Source organism: Papio anubis, chromosome 6 (genome assembly GCF_008728515.1).
Source record: "Papio anubis isolate 15944 chromosome 6, Panubis1.0, whole genome shotgun sequence".
Classification (NCBI taxonomy): Eukaryota; Metazoa; Chordata; class Mammalia; order Primates; family Cercopithecidae; genus Papio; species Papio anubis.
In genome coordinates, this window is record NC_044981.1 from 61,528,650 (window position 1) to 61,553,597 (window position 24,948).

A 24,948-nucleotide genomic window follows, 5' to 3' on the forward strand; every position below is an offset into this window, starting at 1 on the left:
CACACCAACAAGGCACAAATATACATATGTAACAAACCTGCACGTTATGCACATGTACCCTACAACTTACAGTATAATAATAATAAATAAATTTAAAATAAAATAAAATAAATAAATAAATAAATAAATAAATAAATAAAAAAGAAAGGGTCATTTTTTTTTTGAAAAGATAAAACTGACAATACTTGAGCCAGATTAACAAAAAAAGGTAAATAAATAATATCAGGATGAAAAACGGGAAATTACAGCTGATATTGCAAAATTCAAGGGATCACTAGAGACTACTTTGAGCACCTATATGCCAATGAATTGGAAAACTTGGAAGAAATAGATATATCCCTAGCCACATACAATCTACCAGGATTGAAACATGAAAAATTCAAGACCTAAACAGACCAGTAAGTAATGAGATAGAAGTTGTAAAAATAAATAAATAAATAAATCCCCCAGAAAAGAAAAGCCTAGGACCCGATTGTTTCACTGCCAAACTTTATCAAACATATTAAGTAGAAATAATGCCAGTTCAACTCAAATATTTTTTAAACTGGGGAGAATAAGTAGTTTCAAACTTATTCTATGAGACCAGTTTTATACTGATAACAAAACCAGACAAAGACACATCAGAAAAAGAAAACTACAAGCCAATGTCCCTAGTGAACATTGCAAAAATCTTCAACAAAATACTAGCAAATGAAATTCAACAATACTATAAAAAGAAGTTCATCATGACCAAGTGAGGTTTATTCCAGGAATGCAAATGGGGTTTACTGTGCACAAGTCAGTCAGCATGATACATAATAGCAATAGAATGAAGGACAAAAACCATATAACTGTTTTAATTGATACTGAAAAAGTATTTTATAAAATTAAACATCTCTTTATTATAAAAACTTAAAAATGGTTATAGAAGAAACCTACTTCACCACAATAAAGCCATGTATGACAAACCCACAGCTAGTGTTATACCAAAAAGAAAAAACCTGAAAGGCTTTCTGCTAAGATCTGGAGCAATACCAAGATGTGCATAGTCACCACTGTAGTTTAACACAGTAGTGGAAATCCTAGGAAGAGCAGTCAGAGAGGAGAGAGAAATAAAAGACATCCAAATTGAACATGAAGAAGTCATTTAAGATTTCTTGAGTTATACTCCACAAGCAAAGGCAACCAAAGCGAGATTGAACAAAAGGGATCATATCACATCAGAAAGCCTCTGCATGGCAAAGAAAATAATCCACACGGTGAAGTGATAACCCACAGAAAGGGAGAAAACATTTGCAAACTGTCTATCTACAAGGGATTAATAACCAGAATATATAAGCAGCTCAAAAAACTCAATAGGAAAAACTCCAGTAATTCAATTAAAAAATAAGCAGAAGATCTGAATAGACGTTTATCGAAAGAAGACATACAAATGGCTAACAGATGTGTGAAAATAGGCTCAACATCATTGATCATCAGAGAAATACAAATCAAAATACAATGAGACATCATTTTACCCTAGTAAAAATGGCTTTAATTCAAAAAACAGGCAATAGCAAATTCTGGTTAGGATGTGAAGAAAAGAAAACGCTCATACACACTTGATGAGAATGTAAATTAGTACAGTCACTATGAAGAACAGTATGGCATTCCCTCAAAAAACTGAAAATAGGACTACAAGATGATCCAGTAATCCCACTGCTAGGTATATACCCCAAGGAAAGGAAATCAATATATTGAACAGATATCGGCACTCCCTATTTATAATAATCCTATTGAAGCCCTACTCATAATATCCAGCCCTACTGATATATCCATAATATAAAATCATAATAGTCCAGATTTGTGAGCAACTTAAGTGTTCATCAACAAATCAATCAATAAAAAACTGTGGTGTATATACACAATGGAATACTATTTAGCCATAATGAAGAATGAGATCTTGTCATTTGCAACATTATGGATTGGATTAAAGGTCATTATGTTAAGTGAAATAAGCCAGGCAGAAAAAGACAAACTTTATGTGTTCTCACTCCTTTATGGGGGTTGCATATTGTTTTAATATTTAATATTACAGTCATGAGGACAGAGAGTAGAATGATGGTTAGCAGTATCTGGGAAGGGTAGTGGACCTGGGAGGAGTTAGTGGGGTTGGTTAATGGGTACAAAAATATAGTTAGAATGAATAATATCTAGTATTTGATAGCACCACAGGGTAATTACAGGCAAAACATATTGTACAATTTAAAATAACTGAAAGAGTATAATTGGAATGTTTGTAACACCAAGAAAGTATAAATGCTTGTGGTGATGAATAACCCACTTATCCTGATGTGATTATTATGTATTATATGCTGGTATCAAAATATCTCTTGTACTCTATAAATATATACACCTACTATATAACTATAAACATTTTTTAAAGGGCGAGGTGAAACAGCAAGCAGTGATATGGAAGCTACAGAAAATAATCCATAATATCTAACTAAGATCATTGATGAATGTGTCTATACTATTCAATGGAGACAAAAGTGCCTTCTATTGGAAGAAGGTGTCATATAGGACTTTCCTGGCCATAGAGGGGAAGTCAATGTCTGCCTTTAAAGCTTCAAAGTTACTGGACACATAAACCCTCCCAGGACTAAACCAGGAAGAAACTGAATTGCTGAATAGACCAATAACAGGTTCTGAAATTGAGGCAATGATTAATAGCCTACCAACCAAAAAACGTCCAGGACCAGATGGATTCAGAGCTGAATTCTACCAGGGTACAAAGAGGAGCTGGTATCATTCCTTCTGAAACTATTCCAATCAATAGAAAAAGAGGCAATCCTCCCTCGTTCATGTTATGAGGCCAGCATCATCCTGATACCAAAGCCTGGCAGAGACACAACCAAGAAAAACAGAATTTTAGACCAATAGCCCTGATGAACATCAATGCAAAAATCCTAAATAAAATACTGGCAAACTGAATCCAGCAGCACATCAAAAAGCTTATCCACCAACATCAAGTTGGCCTCATGCCTGGGATGCAAGGCTGGTTCAACATATGCAAATCAATAAATGTAATCCATCACATAAACAGAACCAAAGACAAAAACCATATGATTATCTCAATAGATGCAGAAAAGGCCTTTGACAAAATTCAATAGCCCTTCCTGCTGAAAACTCTCAATAAACTAGGTATTGATGGAACGTCTCTCAAATAATAAGAGCTATTTATGACAAACATATAGCAGTATGATACAGCCAGTATCATACTGAATGGGCAAAAACTGGAAGCACTCTCTTTGAAAACTGGCACAAGACAAGGATGCCCTCTATCACTACTCCTCTTCAACATAGTGTTGGAAGTTCTGACCAGGGCAATCAGGCAAGAGAAAGAAATCAAGGGTATTCAATTAGGAAAAGAGGAAGTCAAATCATCTCTGTTTGCAGATGACATGGTTGTATATTTAGAAAACCATATCGTCTCAGCCCCAAATCTCCTTAAGCTGATAAGCAACTTCAGCAAAGTCTTAGGATACAAAATCAATGTGCAAAAAATCACAAGCATTCTTATACACCAATAACAGACCAACTGAGAGCCAAATCATGAGTGAACTCCCATTCACAATTGCTACAAAGAGAATAAAATACCTAGGAATCCAACTTACAAGGAATGTGAAGGACCTCTTCAAGGAAAACTACAAACCACTGCTCAACGAAATAAAAGAGGACACAAACAAATGGAAGAACATTCCATGCTCACGAATAGGAAGAATCAGTATTGTGAAAATGGCCTTACTGCCCAAGGTAATTTATAGATTCAATGCCTTCCCCATCAAGCTACCAATGACTTTCTTCACAGAATTGGAAAAAACTACTTTAAAGTTCATATGGAACCAAAAAAGATGCCGCATTGCCAAGACAATCCTAAGCCAAAAGAACAAAGCTGGAGACATCATGCTACCTGACTTCAAACTATACTACAAAGCTACAGTAACCAAAACAAAATGGTACTGGTACCAAAACAGAGATATAGACCAATGGAACAGAACAGAGGCCTCAGAAATAACACCACACATCTACAACCATCTGATCTTTGACAAATCTGACAAAAACAAGCAATGATGAAAGAATTCCCTATTTAATAAATGGTGCTGGGAAAACTGGCTAGCCATGTGTAGAAAACTGGTTCCCTTCCTTACACTTTATACAAATATTCATTCAAGATGGATTAAAGCCTTAAATGTTAGACCTAAAACCATAAAAATCCTAGAAGAAAACCTGGATAATACCATTCAGGACATAAACATGGGCAAGGACTTCATGACTAAAACACCAAAAGCAATGGCAACAAAAGCCAAAATAGACAAATGGGATCTAATTCAACTAAAGAGCTTCTGCACAGCAAAAGAAACTACCATCAGAGTGAACAGGCAACCTACAGAATGGGAGAAACTTTTTGCAATCTACCCATCCGACAAAGGACTAATAACCAGAATCTACAAAGAACTTAAACAAATTTACAAGAAAAAATCAAGTAACCCCATCAAAAAGTGGGAAATGATATGAACAGACACTTTCCAAAAGAAGACATTTCTGCAGCCAATGGACACATGAAAAAATGCTCATCATCACTGGTCATCAGAGAAATGCAAATCAAAGCCACAATGAGATATCATCTCACACCAGCTGGAATGGTGATCATTAAAAAGTCAGGAAACAACAGATGCTGGAGAGGATGTGGAGAAATAGGAATGCTTTTACCCTGTTGGTGGGAGTATAAACTAGTTCGACTGTTGTAATGGTTCCTCAAGGATCTATAACTAGAAATAACTTTTGACCCAGCAATCCCATTACTGGGTATATATACCCAAACGATTATAAATCATGCAGCTATAAAGACACATGCACACATATGTTTATTACAGCACTATTCACAATAGCAAAGACTTGGAACCAACCCAAATGTTCATCAATGATTGACTGGATTTAGAAAATGTGGCACATATACACCATGGAACACTATGCAGCCATAAAAAAGGATGAGTTCATGTCCTTTGTAGCAATATGGATGAAACTGGAAACCATCATTCTGGGCCAACTATCTCAAGAACCTAAAACACAACACCACATGTTCTCACTCATAGGTAGGAACTGAACAATGAGAACACTTGGACATAGGGTGGGGAATATCACACATGGGGAACTGTCATGGGGTGGGGTATTCAGGGAGGATAGCATTAGGAGAAATACCTAATGTAAATGATGAGTTAATGAGTGCAGCAAACTAACATGGCACATGTATACATATGTAACAAACCAGCACGTTGTGCACATGTACCCTAGAATGTAAAGTATAATAATAATAAAAAAAGTTGACAAATCCAATCTTCATTTGACCCAAACTTTGGCCAGAAAACTGAAGGTTTGAGAATGGGTCATTTGGTCCATATGAAACAATAATATTTTATCATTTACTTTTTTTTTTTTTTAAATTCTTGTTTAGTCCTTTCATTAACTCTCCAATATTTTAGCATGAGGCCCAGAGGACTGTCAGGGGGAATTTTATTATCCCCTTGACCCTTTTTATCTCCTACTTTACCTCGAGTATTTTCTATTTTAAAAGCTGCAGAGGCCCAGTTCCTCATATTAGTGATTTCTTGCCCTCTCTTCTTTAGAGACTGTCTGAGGCTCAATCCCTCATATTAGGAATTTTCTGACTTCCCTTGTCTTAGAGGCTTAACCCGCACAACTGGAGGTATCTTGCTGTCCCAAGCAAGGAATACTTTATTGCCCCCACGGCTTTTCTTGCCTTGAAACGTCCTGACCAAGGAATACTGCACAACCTCTGTGGCTTTTCTTACCTTGGTCCTCACCAATAAATATTTCACCACTCCTGTGGCTTTTCTTACCTTCATCTGTGCACAGAGTTACCAGGTCACTACGTTATATTTGTAGGCCTTCTCTTCCTGTGTTGCTGAGAGTCTGGGTTTATTTGTCATGCAGTTGGGTCTTGATCTCTTACCCCTGTAGCCACCACAATGAGGCAGTGGGATGTGTCTCCTCATGAGAGATGATCAGAGATCCCACCCCATAGGAGAATGGGCTCCCAGGCAGGCCCCCAAAGTTGTTGGAAATAAAGCTCAGAGTCGCAAAGGAAACAAGTACTTAAATGAAGAATTTCTCAGCAAGACAAATTTACTTCTGCAGAAGTGTGCTTCTTGCAGATCTGGTCACCCCAAGAGCACACCAAACAAAGGAGGGAAGGGGCTTTTATTTTTAATGCAGCTTGTCCCTTCTACTGTGTCCTGCGTCCATTGGCTGGAGTTGGACTGCACAATTTAAGCTAAACTCGGTTGGCTAACTTGAAAACTGCAGGAATGTGGTTACATTGGTGTGAAGGACAGTTTCACGAGGGAAGGGCTATTGTGATAGAAAGGGTAATTTATAGCGTGGGTTGCAGATGTGGACTCCATAGATATGGACCGACGGAAGGGTCTTTTACTGAAACCAAGACAGGGAGGCACAAAGAGCAAGAACATTTTGCTTTGAAAGTAGAGAACAAATAACAAGAAAACTAAACAAGCTAAACCTTTGAAGAGGAACTTTTTCTTGTATCTGACAGGAGAGAAAAGAATAAAGCAGAATGAATGGATGTCCATAAACTATGAGACAACTTTAAAAAGTTTTACAGACCCATACCTGAAATACTAAAAAAAATAAGAAAGATTAAAAATGAAGCAATATTTTAAATAATATTAGGTAAAATTTTTTCAAAATTAATGACAGACAGCAAACTACAGATCTAAGAAGCTCCAAGGACACAAGCAGGTTAAAGAGATAATTTTGGCAAATTGATTATATCTATCCATCTATCTATTAATATGCTTATATATTAATAATATTGGCAAAATATACTTCATACAGAATGAACAAGTTATTTTTTATGGTGAACTCAAGTGGTAGGAGACATCTTACTTCCTAAGGAGACTCACTTAATATAAAACAGTATGGTAATAGGAGTGTTTTTGTGACATTGAGGTCAAATTTGATTTAATTTAATTAGGACTTCTTGTTTGGTCAGTTAGTATAAAGAAAAATCTTTACAGTCACAAAAGCAAACAAACAAGTGTGCAATAAAACTTTTTAGTTTGCTGCTTTTTAATTTTATCTGTAACTTTCATCGTAACTTTTATGTATTATTTGAAAGCAAGCAAACTTGAAGATATTATGTCAAATGTTACACACTTTTATTCATCTATTAATACTTAAAAATAGACACTATTTAGTTTATAATTCTTTATATTTATACTATAAATAATTGTGTATAATTATTCAGATTTATACTACTTATAATACCACTTAAAACTATTTAAATACTAATAAAAATAAAACCAGTTAAGCCTTTGTACTGTGGCACGCACTTTTTAATCTCTTTGTCATTTTAAGAACAGAAGAGAATCAATTGTTCTCAGTGTTCACAGAAATCCGGGTAAAGTAAATCTTTACTTTTGACTTCACCCATGGGACATTTTTAAATTTCCCAGTTATTTTCATGTTTGCTAGTTACTCTGAAAGAAAACGAAGACTAATACATCTGAAACCCTTGTTGGGATGATTATTTCTCTTCCTGTGATTTCCAGCACTCCCTGTAGAGAGAACACACAGAATTATTTCATGCTTCACATGAAAGCCATTATCCACACCTAAATTGATATATTTTTTAAACTTCTTCATTCTGAGAAACACATTAGGGGAAACTGACATATTGAATATTGTCAATAATTCCTTCTACTTTAATAGCTGTGATAACATGAGAGAAAGATGAAGCTTCTTTCCTTGAGGAAATAATAATTGAGTAAACATCTATTATTTTATTTTTCTCTATTTTTCATTGTCTTATTTTCTCGTTGGCTAAAACAAGTGCCAGCAGTAATTTTCACTAGTAGCAACTAGGGACACCAACAGGAATAAAAAAAAAAATATGAATAGCTGCCTAAAGTGCTTCCTTAGACTCCTTTCCACCTGGAAATCCGGATCCTGAGTATTCTGTCTCCAGGTTCCTTATCTTGATTCTTGTCATGAAGTGTTTCTGACATGAGACCATTTGAAATCTCACATGACCAATTAAAATAGCCTCAGCTGCCTATTTAGTGAGATTTGCTCAATATACTCAGAAGAGTTAATTCTGGTAACCAGAATAATACATTCTTTTGTCATATGCAATAGACAAGCCAGGACAGAGATGTGACAATGCATATTGTCTGTAAAACCGACTTTTAGTTTTTATGTGTGAATTGTTCAGGCTCTAAAAGTGACACTGATACCACAAGTAGGAGATAAGTGAAATTATTATGAAATAATATAATCAATAAGTAATGAACAGTAATTATTTATTGGACAGTAAATCAATAGAAACAGCTTGTGCACATTTTCATATTGTCACACACATAACAGATAACTAGGCATAATCAATAGAAAGCTAAATCCTATAGCACCAAATAAATGACTGATTTCATAAATATTTATGTGTTCAATGTGTTAACTTGGCATGAACTCCTTCTGAATTAGTTAGTAATATCCTACATTGTCTATTCCTGATAATTTCCTATGGTCTATTTCTGAAGGTTTAAAAATTATACTATTTATTTCATACTAAATGTAAGCATCCTGGCATTGTTGTGAATATATCTTATTCACTTATATGTGTTAAATTATTTACAGATTCAGAAAAACAATCAGTTGTTAGCAGACCTGCATGATAAGACATACCAGAAAAATCCTTCAGACTGGAAGAGAATTATTCCAAGTGAAAATTCAGATTTACAGGAAGATAAGAAGACAGGCAAAAATAATATGTGTGTATATGTAAAAACTATTTTTCTCTTTTTTGATTTCTTTAAAATTAAGAAATTGAGTTATTTAATAAAATATAATAAAAATGTGCTTTGAGATTTATAATAAACATTGATGTACAAGACAGTGATAGAATAGAGATTGATGGATATCAACAGAGGTACTTGTTGTTTCCTATAAGTACATTATATGCATATGATAAGTAAAGTGGTATAATATTAATTCAGATTAGATTGGGAAAAGTTCATTTATATAGTGATTCCTAGAAAAGCAACTGATGGTGGGAGGCAAAGAAATATAGTAGTATGTCCATACAAAGGATAAAAAAAGTACTGAATTAGTTGAATTATTGATTTTAAAAACTTAATCATTCAAAGTAAGCAGGAAAAGATAACTGAAATTAAGTTAAGTATGTACCAAATACCATTATCCTCATTTTACAGATGAGGATACTGATACCAAGTGAAGTTAAAATATTTGCCCAAGATTAAATAATTATTTAGTGTAAATTCTGTGATTTAGAGACCTGGCTTACCCCAATTGTGCTTGATCCTTAAACTGAATAAACATTTTAATTACAATCATAACTGAAGAAAAATACAGGTTCTGAATGGATATGATTTGAGTGTAAAATTTCTGCTGAAAATAAAACTTGTATATAAAATGTGAAATAAAGTTGATTTAGGTAATCTCTTATTTTACTTTCTTTTTATTGCTGCCTTTTCTTTCTGCTGGTTAATTTTAATTCAAAAAGCAGTCATTTAAACAGTATAATAAAGTCACATAACTATATGTCAACAGAAGAGAAAAAAATACCAAAAATTTTAAAATCATGCAAACCAAAAGTAATAGAAAATACAAGAAAACAAGGAATACAGGAAACAAGTAAAAAATAAATTACAGGAGTATAAATAGATGTAATCATATTAATAGTCACATTAAATGTAAATTTACTCCCAATTCAAAATTAGATGGCAAGATTGTCAGAGTAGATTAAAATATGCAAAACCCAACTCTGTGATATCTTCAACAGCTCCATTTTAAATATAAAGACACTGATACTTTAAAAGTAAAAGGATAGGGAAAATGTATGTAATAGAAACACTAGTTATAAAAAAGAAAATGTGACTATATTCATATTAGAAAAGGTATATTTAAAGACAAATGGTATCACTAGAGATAAAGAGAGTCATTTTCTTATTAAAGTGCCAATTTTTCTAAAAGACACAATAATCATGTAAGTAGATACGCCTAATAGAACTTTCAAACATAAAATAAAAAATGACAAAGTACAGGACTGAATAGACAAAACTTATAATTATCATTCAAGATTTTATCTTTCCATTTTAGGAATGAATAGTATAAGAGCAGATAAAATGTAAAGAGCATCTTTTTTCAGACATGACAGAATAATTATTATGCTAAGTTTCCTACTAGCAACAACTACAAAAATAGCAAAATATATGAGGCACAGTGTTTAGTCATGGGAAACAGACATTTTAAGATGGCAATTGTTAAAAGAAAGCAAATTCATAAGGTGAATCCTATGATTACCCCAGTCAATGGCCTGTGAACAATTTCCCAAAGCAAAACTTTGCCATTCTGTTGAACTAAGGAGGCATGGATCAGAATTTGCGGCTGCTGAAGCATTTGGAATTTGGGAGATAGGGCTCTTGGAAAACAACGAAGAATGAGACACAGGAAAGCAGTATGGGGGTTTCCCTCAATTCTTAGTTGAGGGGTAGGCTGTGTTCTTGCAGAACAAAACAATACAATGTTAATAAAAGCAGCTACTGTGAGGCTGTGAGCAGAAAAAATACCAGAGGGCACACATTATGAAACGTTTGTTCTAGCATGTAGTTACTACTCAAGATAGATCTCTTTGAATTACTTTTCTTACATTTCCAGTAGAGCTTGTCCACATTTCTTAGAGCAAATAATCAGACATGGAAAATGACTTAGTTTCTTTGCTGGCTTTTTTAAAAAAAATAACAAAGATCATAACTTCCTTGGGAATAAAATCAATTAAAGACACAGATGGCTTCTTCTAAAACTCGGTGTTTCTTGCAATCATCAGAGACAGTTGTCTTTTCAATGCATGCAGATTGCTCAGGAAGCAAACAACCCTTTGCATATTGCTATAGAAACACAATTAAATAAGGTTCTAGAGACACTTAAGATCTCCATCTACTGGGGCTTTTGAGATTAATCCCTCTGAAAAACTTTACATCTATGTTTCTTTAATGAGGTTTCTGTTACCACTAAAATGTAAGAGTTCTTTGACCATTCATAATCTAATACACTCATTACCATAGATTTGGCTTCTTCTCTTTGGCCCACATTCCCCCACTTCACATCTAACAAAATGAGCATACAGACTAAATTCCTGTCTTAACAATCTGTAAAGCTTAATTCTCTGATAGATAAATATTGTTACACGTAGTTGATCTCATTACTGCATACTTACTCCATTTATTATTCCCAGTTAATTCTCCTTTCCTTTCGGCATATTCTTTACTCTGTGACTTCTCAGGACTGCTCCTAACCCACATTCCATGTACCTCAGTATCAATATGTGAGTTCACTCATACTCACTTTACAATACCACTCTATATAATCCTAATACTCTCTCTTTATATATATAATACTCTCTTTATAATCATGATACTCTCCATATATATATATAGTCTCTCTGTATATATATAGTCATCTAGTCATTATTGCTCCCTACCCAGCTTCAGACCTTTAGTTACAATCTGGTAGGCTGTAAATTAATTTAAATAAATTTATTTAATTTATCAAATATTTGTTCATTCTAATTTATTGAAAATATTGACACTGAACTCTTCCACACTAAGTCCTCCTATTACGATCAAGAATTTAAAATTGTAATGTGGATGAGCTAAGTAATAACTCATCATCTCTCTTTATTTACTCATGTTGGCCAGCCATCCAATTTCCATAGACATGTCTTGGAATTTATAGTTGGCTGTGTGTCATAACTATTTAACAGCCAGTTCTCAGAAAACAAACAAAAAAATTCTGATTTGTAGATTTACATGTAATACATTCTTGCATTGAATGTAAGTTGGACGGAGATATACTTAATCTGCTCCAGCATCCCACTGTTTATAGCCCAGAACTTACATACTTTAAAATTTTCAGATAACAACTCACTAAATTTTACTTGCTTCCAACTTCGTCATTTGCAATTATACAACTTTCTTTATATATCTAATGTAGACTTCAAAATAAATCACCAGAACTTTTTCCTTACTGAAGTCACTACTTCCTTGGCCCATTATCCTATGTTTCAAAGTCTGGCAAAATTCTAACACTAGATCAGTCTATCTCTCTCTCTTTTCCGTATCTATTTTGAACTACTAAACAAAAATGGAAAATATCTTATAACTTTAGGCTTTACGTCTTTATTTGGTATCAAGTTATCTGACCCCAGTTTAGCCCTCAACATTTGTCAGTTTTCTGTTTCCCTATACAATTAAGAATCTATTCTTATTTTTAGAGAAAGCGTCTCGTTATGTTGCTCAGGCTGGAATGTGGTACCTAGTCACAAGCGCAATCATAGGACACTACAGCCTCAAACTCCTGAGCTCAAGCAATCCTCCCACCTCAGCCTCTGGAGTGCTGGGACTATAGGTGCACACCACAGTGCCTGGTTTTAGAATGTCTTTTGGTCTACTTTACCTAAATTTCAAAATACACTGTCATCATTCTCATGTTTTGACAACCATCACAGAAATTTTTTCTCATACAGTCGATCAATGTAATTCCACCACTCTGGACCTCCTCATCCCTAGCTTTCTTGGAAACATAAATCTTACAATTTCTCCCTTTTTTGGCCAGTATTCCTACTCCCTCTCTGTGATCTTTTAATCTAGCATTAATATGTTTCAATGTCTCCTTTAAAAAATTTTGAATCCTATGTTTTATAGGAATTCTTCCTGTAGCGGCTTGACAGAGAACTTATACTGTCTCTTCTTTCTGATGTAACACTTCTACCTCAATACATCGAAACTTGACTATGACCTGTATCACCCCAAAAAACTGGAAAGATTGTCATGCTAAAATCACTAGTAGACTGTTTTAGCATATGCTCTAAACAGCAGATGATATCATTGATCGTCCTATACTCCTTATAATTATCTTTTCTGTTTTCTATTTCTTGATCCTTCACTGTCTTCCTCTTAGATGACTGTTTTTTGTTTTCCTCAAGAATGATCTGGCCGGGCACGGTGGCTCACGCCTGTAATTCCAGCACTTTGGGAGGTCGAGGCAGGTGGATCACGAGGTCAGGAGATTGAGACCATCCTGGCTAACAGGGTGAAACCCCGTCTCCACTAAAAATAAAAATTAGCTGGGCGTGGTGGCAGGCACCTATGGTCCCAGCTACTCGGGAGGCTGAGGCAGGAGAATGGTGAGAACCCAGGAGGAGGAGCATGCAGTGAACTGAGATCACGCCACTGCACTCCAGCCTGTGGAGACTCCATCTCAAGAAAAAAAAAAAAAAAAAAAAAAGCATGATCTTATGTGTTTTTCTTCTCGTTCATATCATTATTATTTTATTTATTCCTATGTACCTAATTAACATCAGAGTCTTTCAAATCTATATTTTCATAATAAGTTCCATAACCTGGATGATTATACATTTATGTGCCACAGACATGAAATTCAAAGTTAACATGTCTAAAGCTGAGCATATATTGTCTCCTCAAATATGCCTCTTCTGCCATGATCCCTTTTTGTGAGTGACTCCACCTCTACACATTTCCCAGACTAGAAATTTGGTCAACACTCTTGAAATTGTATGTTTCTTTCCAATAATTTAATCCCAAATTTATTTTTGAATGTTCTATTTTTTAATCTATAAACTTCTTTTCCTTCCCACTGTATATCTCTTCTTTTAGAAACTCATCATTTTACTCAAGTTAGTATGAGAATATCCTTCCATCTGCAATCTTACATACAGCAAATTTACACCATGGCCATAGCAAATTTTGTAAAATGCACAATTAGTAGTATAACTTTTCAAATTAAAATACTTCAATAGCTCAGTATTTTATTGAGGATAGGTAAATTAAAAAAAAAGAAAAGATAAACATCTCTTAAACTGACTTTTTTATTTGAGTGAGAAGTCTTTATACTTAGATTCTTTAAAATTTTGTTAAATGCTATAGTGATAAAGAAATTAACATACTGTATTAATTAATTAGCTACTACAAGAAGTCTCAAAATTTTAGTAACTTATACATACAATTTTCTTTATCATTAATTATAAAATACGTGTTTCTAGTGGGTGGTAGAAAGTGTATTTCTAAACATTCAAGATCCAGGAGACTTCAGCATCTTCACTACATGATTTCTGAGTCACTTAGAGTCAACATCCAATGTCAGATGGAAGAATATAGTGGAGGGTGGTGTGCTGGCCAGTTCTGCAAACAAAACATATTACTTTATTTATTTAGGTCTGAGTTCATTTTAGAAATTCTAGAAAATAAGGTCGATGACCATCACGAAGATAAGGAATAGTTTATCAAATAGTAGCCTCTGTTTATGGTGTATAAGAAATAGCAGGATGGCACACCCAACCTATATATTCTTATGCTTGCCACTATTGTTGAGAATATGTTACCTAACCATTATCTCTCTCAATGTGCATGCCCATTTGTTCCAATTATTATTAGTGAACCATAACCCAAAGCTCCCTGGAATTTTTCTTATATCTTTTCCTTCCTCTTTTTTGTTAGATAGTTATGTGATGGCTCAGTCTGTCCGAGCCATCTTACAACTCTGAAATTGATGCCGAAAGAATCACAGGTATGTTGTTTCTGATACCATTGCACTGTCAAACCAGTAAACCTCTACCTGTAGACTTGTAATACTAATAAATCCTAGAGAGTCCTATTTCTTTAAGAAAGTCTAGTCAGATGCTTCATAACTTGCAGCTAAAACATCCCTAATAGATAAATCTAGCAACTAGCATCATGTAATTTAATATTTGTTTTGCTCATAGGCTCTATTATTTTGCCTCTTAATGTTCTACGTAAGAGGCAAATTCAGATTTCAGAGGGAAAAGGGGATGCATAAAAGAAATGTATTGCCTTATACGTTAATGTGCTTGCTACAAAATACAAGAAGTGTGGAACTAAGTCATACCTATCAAATTTATGGTTTAAAAATTGTAATCTCTAAAATTTGATACTATTGTTAGAAATTTAATGAATAACTTGAAGAAATTCATGTCTCAAATATAAAAGAACATTTTATTCTTCAAAGATTTCCTCTGAGTCCTTTTAAAATATTTATTTGTAAGAAATATTTTATATTTGTTGAATTTTAAAAACTTACTATCTTCCAGTGATTGATGCACAGTTATCTATTTATTGACAGAGGGAAATACATATATATATTTACATATATATGTATCTTTACTTTTGAACAGGTAATGTGTTGTTATATAAAATTAAGAAAGCACAAAATGAAGTGCACAATAAGTTTCCATTGTATCCTTTTAACTCTTTTACTCAAGCCACTTAATTCTTTTTCTCCAAGGCAAGCACTAATACTTGTTTTCTGTATTTTCTTCTTGAGTCTGCACAAATGCCAGGAATCTATACAAATTGTAAATGTATTATTATTCTGTCACTTTGGCAATTTTGTGTTTTCATCTGCATTACTATTTGTAGGCATTAGAAAATGTGTCAAGTTATTGTTTAAAAAAGAATTTTCAAGCTTAGTCAGGCATTGATGTTTGCAAGTATGTAAATATGTGATATGTAAACAAATAAACTGGAAAGCAGGTGTTCTTTGGTTTTATTGTAACTGGTGATTGTAGAATGAAAACATCAAAGATACTTCATTCTGGTCTCATTATTTATTTTTAGACATAGTAAATCACCATTGTGGATCTCATAATTAAACATAATATTTTTTTTTGCTTTCATAATTCTGATATGTTTATTTAAGAGGAAAAATAGCTTTACACATGGATACTTGAACTGTAATTGGTAACAGAGAATATAGTTTCATAATTTGACTGGGATGAGAAAAGTGGAATTCTGTAGCAGCTTGTTGTTCGTGATGTAGAAATTTAATGGACTCATAAATAGCCTTCAAGTAACCCCTGTTATTTTAGCCACCAACCCTTTATTGCCAATTTCAAAGACACCTGTTTCTCATCCTCTTTAGGAATCTTTAGTTGGAATCATGAATTTTCTCATCTTTGCCCACTTTGGTTTAGGTTTCAGCTATCTCAGAGCTGCTTTCATTTATCTCTTTCCAACTGATAATTTTTTGTAGCTGTTGTCATATATCTCCTATAATCTCTATTATTGTAGTTAAAAGTTTAAAAACAGTATTCTTACAATAGCTGGAATAAAATTTCATAAGGACAAAAAAAAGTAAGTCTTTATCTTCTTAACCTGGAACTCCAAGTTAGGTTTTTTTAAGGTACCTTCTGATTTCTAGTATTTAGGGTGATATAGGGTAGTACATGACCTCTATTTTTACAATAGTCACCAATAACTGAGAATTCGAAAGAAGTATCCTAACATTATGGATGTGAACATGGGTCTTTCCTTACATGAATTATAGCCCTAGCTATAAATATGTAAGCAAATAAATGAACTGAAAAGCAGATATCCTTTGGATTTATTGCAATTGATTTTGGTAGAATTTTAAAAACAACCAAAAATAAAATAAAATTATATTTTTATGCATGCAGCAAAGGGAACGAGAAAGAGAAATAAATTAGAAAATACAAGCACTTTGTTTTGAACAAATAATTAGTTTAATATATCCGTAACTTAATAAAATCTATATTTGAGTATAAAGTACTTGCTCATTATACTGTTAAAATAGAAAAAAAAATAATAATAATAAAATTGAGGGACATCTAATAAACCAAGATATTCAACTGGTTTATGAATATGAAACATGATAGAAATACATCAAACAATGACATGTGTCTGTCAAATGATTTGAACTACATTAAAATCCTGTTTCCTAATATCCTGTTTTCTTTGGGTATTGGTGATTATGGAAACAGACATGCCATAACTGTCATTTAAATGAATTTAAATGACACTAGTAACATCTATGAAGATAGTTAGCTCTTATTTTCGCCTGCTTGAGAAACTGAAAATGGGAACAACTTAAAATTATGGATGGCCTTTTTTTTTGGTCAAAGAGTAACTCAACTGAAAGAAAATTCTTGATAATTCATTAACTTTTGAGACTTTTTTGATTCTTCACTACTGATGAGCTTTGTTGGATTTCGTGAAGGGAAAAATACTACATATTTTAAACCTACTGCTATGAAATCATATCTCTATGAACTAAAACTTAAAGCCTTTTCAAGTGGACTTATAAAAATCAAAGAGAAAAATGCAGCTTCCCAACTACATAATGTTTAATAAAGCATGTAATAAAATAATTCATTCAAAATCTAGCAGAAAGATCTCCTTTTAAATGTAAGAAAAAGCCACTTTTATAATAATTTGAAAAATAAAGAGTAAATCCATAGTGTGGCTTGTTTGGTAGAGTTTTAGGAATGTATGAGTGAGTAAAAGCCTTTGGAAATCAAAATCCTGCTAGTCATTATTATGAATTCTGCTTTTGGCCTAGCTAGTACTCTGTACTCTGTATTAAAGTTACTTGGGAAAGGCAACTATGCAAATTCTCCTATTTAATTTATCTCCAGGCAGAAATCTGCAGAAACTTGGAAACCCTGAAAAAAATTGTTGAAGGTTACTCTTGCTCAGATGACCTCAAAACTGAAACATAGATTTGTAATGCTTTTTTGGTTGACATGGACAGCAAATCAATGCAGCAGACCTTGCCAAAAATGACCTCATTGACTTAAGGACAAAGGGAATGATGCTTCATGAATTTTACTCAACAAGTCTTAGAGAAGTCTGTTGTTCTTTGACACAAACTTACGCTTATTTATCACACTGAGCTATGTGCGTTTTGATTCTTTTTTCTATAAGGATTTTTTATTGAGCATTTCAGCACTTATTGCCATAAAAATGGCAAGTGAAAAACTGATTGGAAATCAAAGACAGTCTTTGCTTTACAAAAAACTACTCAGTAATTTAAAATTATTTTTCAAGACCATCAAACATATTTTAATTATATATGTAAGTAGAAATAAATATGACTTTTTTATTGATGCTCACAGTTCCCTTTTACCTAGAAGTGGAAGGCAGTTGATAGGCTGCTTCAACATCCTTAAAATCTTTTCTGGCTGTTCCCTGTAACGTTTAGCCTTAAAGCTGGTACTTCATTGGATTGCTTTCTTGAAATTGTCTCAAGCGGAATTTTGATACTTTATCAAATCCATATACAGTAACATGAGTGAAAATATCACTTTCCTCTTTATTTTCCTAAGCAATTTTTTTCTGAAAACGTTGTTCCTTCATGGTTTAAATTTAAAAATAAATAACTAAACACATAAAAATAAATAAGCAAGTCCATGTTACTCAAGCTTTATATATTTTGCTTATTTTGTCCTATAGCCACATTCATGTTTGCACATAGCAACATTCTGGTAAATCTCCATCATTCCTCAGTAACTTGGCAATTGCTTCACAGTCCAGATTTTGACAAACTTTTTATCTTTGTGACTGATCCATTCAAAATCCTGGCCTCTTGCTTTCTTGACCAATTCTTCCAATGCTCTTCCTTTCCATTTTTTTTCAACTCTTTTTCTTTGGCCATATAATGACCTTTATTATTAATGTAAACTCTCCTGCCTTTGAATTGCAATTTCATAAATCCCAGTTACTCACCATTTCCAAATTTTCAGCTTTCTTATTTTGTAACACTTGCAATACATGTAATACAATTTTGTTGAATTGAATTACATTAAAAACTCAAGTGGCATAAGCATACTTCATTATCAGATATAGTATAAAATAGTTTAGCTAAAAAATTAGTTTACAAAACAAAAATCAAAATAGATTAAAATTTTATATAAATTTGATGTAATATTCAAATAATTCTGAAATGTAGTAATCTATTAAAATAAGTCATTATTATGTGTATTATGTGTGTATACCTGTGTGTGTATGTATATACATATATTTATACGTATACCTACAGATAAATACAAACATGTATGCGACTATTTATAAATATGTTGATAATATAGATAAACACAAACATGTATGCCACTATTTATAAATATGTTGATAATTCCTTCAATTGAAAGTATAAAGGATATAAAATATGTATTCAAAGTATTGTTTCTTTCAGGTTTGTAATGATCAAGAGAGTAGGAGAGATTATTTCTGTTTTCCTGTATCCAACACATCTCTATCCATAAAATACTCTATGCATAGAGTATTTTAGTTCTACTATAGCTCAATAGTAAAACTCCTAAATTTATTTGCTTTACTTATTTTTTCTCCCCACTATGCAAATGTATATTTCATAAAGTTTGGTAAATTTGCTTATATTCTTCAACCTTATCCATAGCAACTGTGACACAGAATCCCAGGAGTACCTGTGGAACATTCAGCTTCTCGCGTGTATAACAGAGCAAAACAGGGTAGATTCTGTTTAGCATCTATTCTACCATTAAAGTTGACATCACTAAATTTAAATATTTCTTTCTAGGTCCTACTTAGGTTTTGGAATGTAATATAATAAGCAATATAAGGAAAAAGGAAAAGTTTAGTGAATATATAATTATTTGAAGCAAAAAATAGCCCACCCGGCAATAACACTTGACAGCAAACAAGCAAAAGAATGTTTACCAGAGACAGTGAAAATAAAGGCAACAGCAGAAAGAGGAGAAAATATGAAATTGCCATAGTTAAAGTTGAAGAGAAAAATCAAGTCTTAACAAATTTCATGAAAGGTCTATTTGTGAGCCAGAAAAACATACAAGCAAACTAATGTTCATATAAAGCAGAGTTTCTTAGTCTCTAGGCAATTATCATATTGGGATGGGTGATCCCTTGCTGTGGGGTCTGATCTGTGTATTACAAGATGCCTGGCCAGCATCCCAGTCCTCTACCCACTGTATGTGCCAGTAACCACATCCTCCTGAAGTTGTAACAAAATTGTCTTTAGACATTTTTAAATATCCCCTGAGGGAGCAAAATCACCCTTACTGATTTAAGTAAGGGCACAATAAAGTATTTTGCACTTTGTGGTGGCATCCGACTTCTGTTTGTTGCTTCTGCTCTTGTGAAAAGAAGAGTAAAGTTCATATTTCCTTGGCTTTAATGTCCTATTGGGTGTCAGTGACACTTATGAGGCATAGGCCAAGAGATTTAAGGGAAAGATGTATAACACTAGCAATGAGAAAAAGAACAAATAAAGTAAAGAGAAAAAATGAAAATTTGTTTTTAATGAAGTAAATAATTGTTAAAAGAAAAATCTACTATGAAATTATTGCACAGTATGACCCCCCAAACTAGAGAGGTACATTTATTTTATTTCATTCTTTTCTTTTTCAAGTTAGTGCATGCAATTTTAGTTGCTCCTCTTTTCAAGGAAAAGAAAAAATCCTACCATTTTCTACAGTTTCTGAAATGTAAGGATTTATAGAAAGCATTACACAGCAAGCTTCACAATTTGCATTACAATGTATGATTGAGAATCATTGTATAACTCTGTTCCTGCTGTTTTGTATTGATTGTACACTGTATGTTTCATTAGACTACCTTCAAAACTATTCCAAATGTGTTACAGATTTGCTAATTTCAATAATCGCCCTGAGACTGTGACTATTGCTATAAGTGACTAAAAATATATGCTGCAGAAAGGCAATGCTAGTCAGTCATTCAGCCCTTTTAACAGCTAAAATGTGAAGATTCAGTATGGTTTTAATGATTCATATTGATTGAGACCACTCTCTGAGTTGAACAATTGAGATAAAATTTTGGTTTGAATGTATGTTGGTTTACTTATTTTTTTCTCCCCACTATGCAAATGTATATTTCATAAAGTTTGGTAAATTTGCTTATATTCTTCAACTTTATCCATGGCAACTGTGACACAGAATCCCAGGAGTACATGTGGAACATTCAGCTTCTCGAGTGTATAACAGAGCAGAACAGGGTAGATTCTGTTTAGCGTCTATTCTACCATTAAAGTTGACACCACTCCCTTGTACGTTATGGAGTAATATTATTTGAATCCTTGAAAGAGGACCCAAAATAAAAACCTGAGTATAAGCCTGTAACAAGGCGTCATTTTTTTTCACAAATTTTAAGAAAAGAGAAAGACTTGCCTTGCTTCAGTTTTCAGGTTATTTTGTATTCTGTTTGATACATTTCTCATTCTGTCTTATATTTATAGACAGTCAAACTCTGATGTGAAAAACACATGTATTCATTATAATCTTATCACTTTATAAGTAAATATCACTTCCATATGGTGATATAATGGGTCTGTGGACTGACAGTTTGCAGTTTAAATATTACATCTTTAGTGATTTACATTCTATAATAATTTGCTTCACCTATTTAAAGCTGCAAATAGTTCAAATGTGTTTATTACTGCTGCCCTTTAAAAGTTACAGAATGGCATATTTCATTTCTGCTAACAAGGAAAGGGCAATTTTCTGACTGCCACATAATGAATGTAGCTTAAAAATTCAGTGAAATCATTCAGAAGCAATTTGAAAAGAAGAAATCACAGAATTGTTTAGATTAATAATAATACATTTTGTTAAGTAGATAGTAATAGAATATCTAAAGCATCTCACACTTAAATTTCACAATCTTTTTCTATGTGAGTAGACTTCAAAATACAAAAATTAAGTTCACATTAGAAAATATTTTTTATTTAGCAATGATATATAATTGTAGTCTATATAATTTAGCCATTTAATTAAGCTATGAGTTCATTTAAATATCATAGAGAACACATGGATAATAAAATATTATCCAATAAGTTGAGGCTTTAGCTCAATTACTTTTCAGGTTGGTCACTTATATCAGCAGTCCCCCAACCTTTTTGGCACCAGTTTCCTGGAAGACAATTTTTCCATAGGACCAGCATGGGTGTTGGGGGTGGGCAATGATTTTGGAATGAAACTCTTTTACCTCAGATCATCAGGCATTAGATTCTCATAAGGAGCACACAACCTAGATCCCTTGCATGTGCAGTTCACAATAGGGTTTGCCCTCCTATGAGAATCTAATGGCACTGCTGCTCTGACAGGAGGCAGAGCTCAGTTGATAATGCTTGCCCACTGCTCACCTCCTGCTGTGCAGCCTGGCTTCCAACAGGCCACAAACAACTGCCTGTCTGTGGCCTGGGGGTTGGGGACCCCAGGTGACATGATAGGGATTTGTATAAAATATATAATTACAAGAACTCTACCACATGAAATAATAGATTTCAAATTTTGTAGTCTTGTGAACATTGATGTGCCTCACTGCTAGCCATTATTTCTTTAATATTGGTTATGTTTTCAAATAAGTTTAATAGAAAAGAGAGAAAACTATGGGAGTTACTCTTCTAGTTACTTTAGTAGGTTAAGCTTCCTTGATTGAGCAGTTCTGTGTTTTTCATATGTAAATGGTAGAGAATGGTAAGCCACTGGAGTGCTTTTATGAATCTGATATCATACAGAGATTACAGTTTTATGGATGCTTCCAGTGCTATTACTTAAAAAAGCTAATATGAGCTGTAAGAATGAGAATGTTGCAGATGACTGCAGACTACAGCTGGTAGCATCTCTGGTGTTTTCCTCCCCGATAATGCTTAGAAAGATAAGGTAGACGCAGTTTTCTGAGATTTCATATTAGTTTGAATTGAGTCTTATAATTCACACAAGCATGCTGAAAATACATTAATTAAATTATCTGTTCTGTATTATGGTTATGTCCTTCCCTAAATTGCTAATTGTTAAATTTGTCATATTTGAGGAGTTTTCTTTCTCTCCTGCTGTTTGTTTATGATCTCACAGTCTGTCGATTAAAGTGTTTACAGTATCAAAAGCAAGTATAGGCAAGACTTTCCAGAATAAACAAATAAGAAAAAATAGGAAAAAATAGAAAAAAAGGTAAGAATCTAGTTAATAGGCACACATGCCTTATAATAACAAATTGCATTTATTACAACTGCTGTTAATGTAAAACAGAACCAAGTAAACATTAACACATTCAACAATGCATTGTTTAAGTCAAATTTTCATAAAAGTTTTGGTTCCAAGATAGTCGAGTTGCAGATATGTGAGACATAAACACTGGAAGAGATTCATTGAAGGATGTATGAAAACTCCCTAAGCTACTTTTGCAACTACTCTGTAAATCTAGCAGTAGATCAAAATTTAAAAAAAAATTAGAAGACAAGCATCTATGAGATTAGAACTTGTAGTCAACCAGTAGAATAATTATTTACCTAGAAAACTTCCTGAATCTATCTAAAAATCACCCACAAAATTGCATAGGAATCAATGACTAGACCTACATTAATAGAACATTATTTCAGACTAGACCTATATTAATGAAATATTATCTCATGATATAAGTTACCAAATGGACAATGGAAGCATAATATTATATGCAATGAAATACTTTTGTTATAAATATTTGTGTGTACACATATGTGAGTATGTATATACACACAACTATTCATGCATATGTTCATATGTATTAGTTGCCTTGGGCTTTCATAACAAAATATTAGGGACTGAGTGTCTTAAAAAAATAACTCCTTGTCATTTTATAATGACAACAGCGATCTGTTTTCAGTTATTTATTGTTTATTGGAGTCCATGATTAAATTGCTAGTAAATTTGATTTCTGGCGAGAGCCCTTTTTTGTTTGCAGACTGTAGCCTTCTTCCTGTGCCCTCACATAACGTTTCTTCTGTGTGTATTTGGCAAGCGAGAAACAACTCTTTGGTGTCTCTTCTTCTAATAAAGACACATTCCCATTAGGTAATGGTGTCTTTCTTATGACCTCATTTAACCTTCCTTACTTCTATTAAGGCTATATCACAAAATACAGTCATATTAAGGGTTAGAACTTCAACACATGAATTTTGGAGAGAGATAATTCAGTCCATAATATATATAAAATATATATTAACATATAATATACTAACATGTAATTAATGCTACTTTAATATTATATATTATATATGTTATACAGTTATATATTATTATATATATTTAAATATAGTTATTTATAATATAATATATAAATTCATAACATATTTAATAATATATATTATATTATAGTACAATTTAATATATAGCATATAAATTATAATATATCATAAATATATATTTATATGTTATATAAATTTTAATATATTGTATATGCTATATATTACTATTATGTTATATATATTACTATTAGGTACTATTCATATATTATATATGTTTTTATATATTACTATTGTGTTATATATGTGTATTATATATTACATATATACACACACACACATATACACATACACACACACACGTTCAACACAACTTTGAATGATGTCAACTGTAAAAAATAATCTCAGGACCAAAATAACTAAGCCAAAGGAAAACGTCAAGTTTGATACTACATCTGGCAAACCTGCCTCCATTTTATTTCTAAATAAGATTGCTGCAAAGATAAAAAAGCTACATACCTGCCTCACAATTTTCACCAAAGAAAATTTCCCATGGACAAAGGGCAGAGAGAACTGGAAGTCAGTCCTCTGTTCACCTGAAGCGAATGTGTTATCTGATTGCTTCCTCTGCCCTTTTGTTTCACTAAGCCAGACTAAGGCATAAGTGACTACTCCTCTGCCCTCCTGTCACATGGAAATTGTGTATTCAGTGAAAGGGTAATCAGAGACTCAAAAGAATGCAACCTTTGTTTCCTGTGACCTGGAAGCCCCCTCCCTTGCTTCAAGTAGTCCTGCCTTTCGGGACCAATGTACATCTTAAACATGCAGACTGATGTCTTATGTCTCCCTAAAATGTATAAAACTGACCTGTGCCCCGACCACCTTGGGCACATGTTTTCAGAACCTCCTGAGTCTGTGTCATAGGTGCGTCCTTACACTTGGCAAAGTAAAGTTTCTAAATTGATTGAGACCTGCCTGTCTCAGATAGTCTGTGTTCACACAACAAATTGGTACATAATTCAATCTCACACA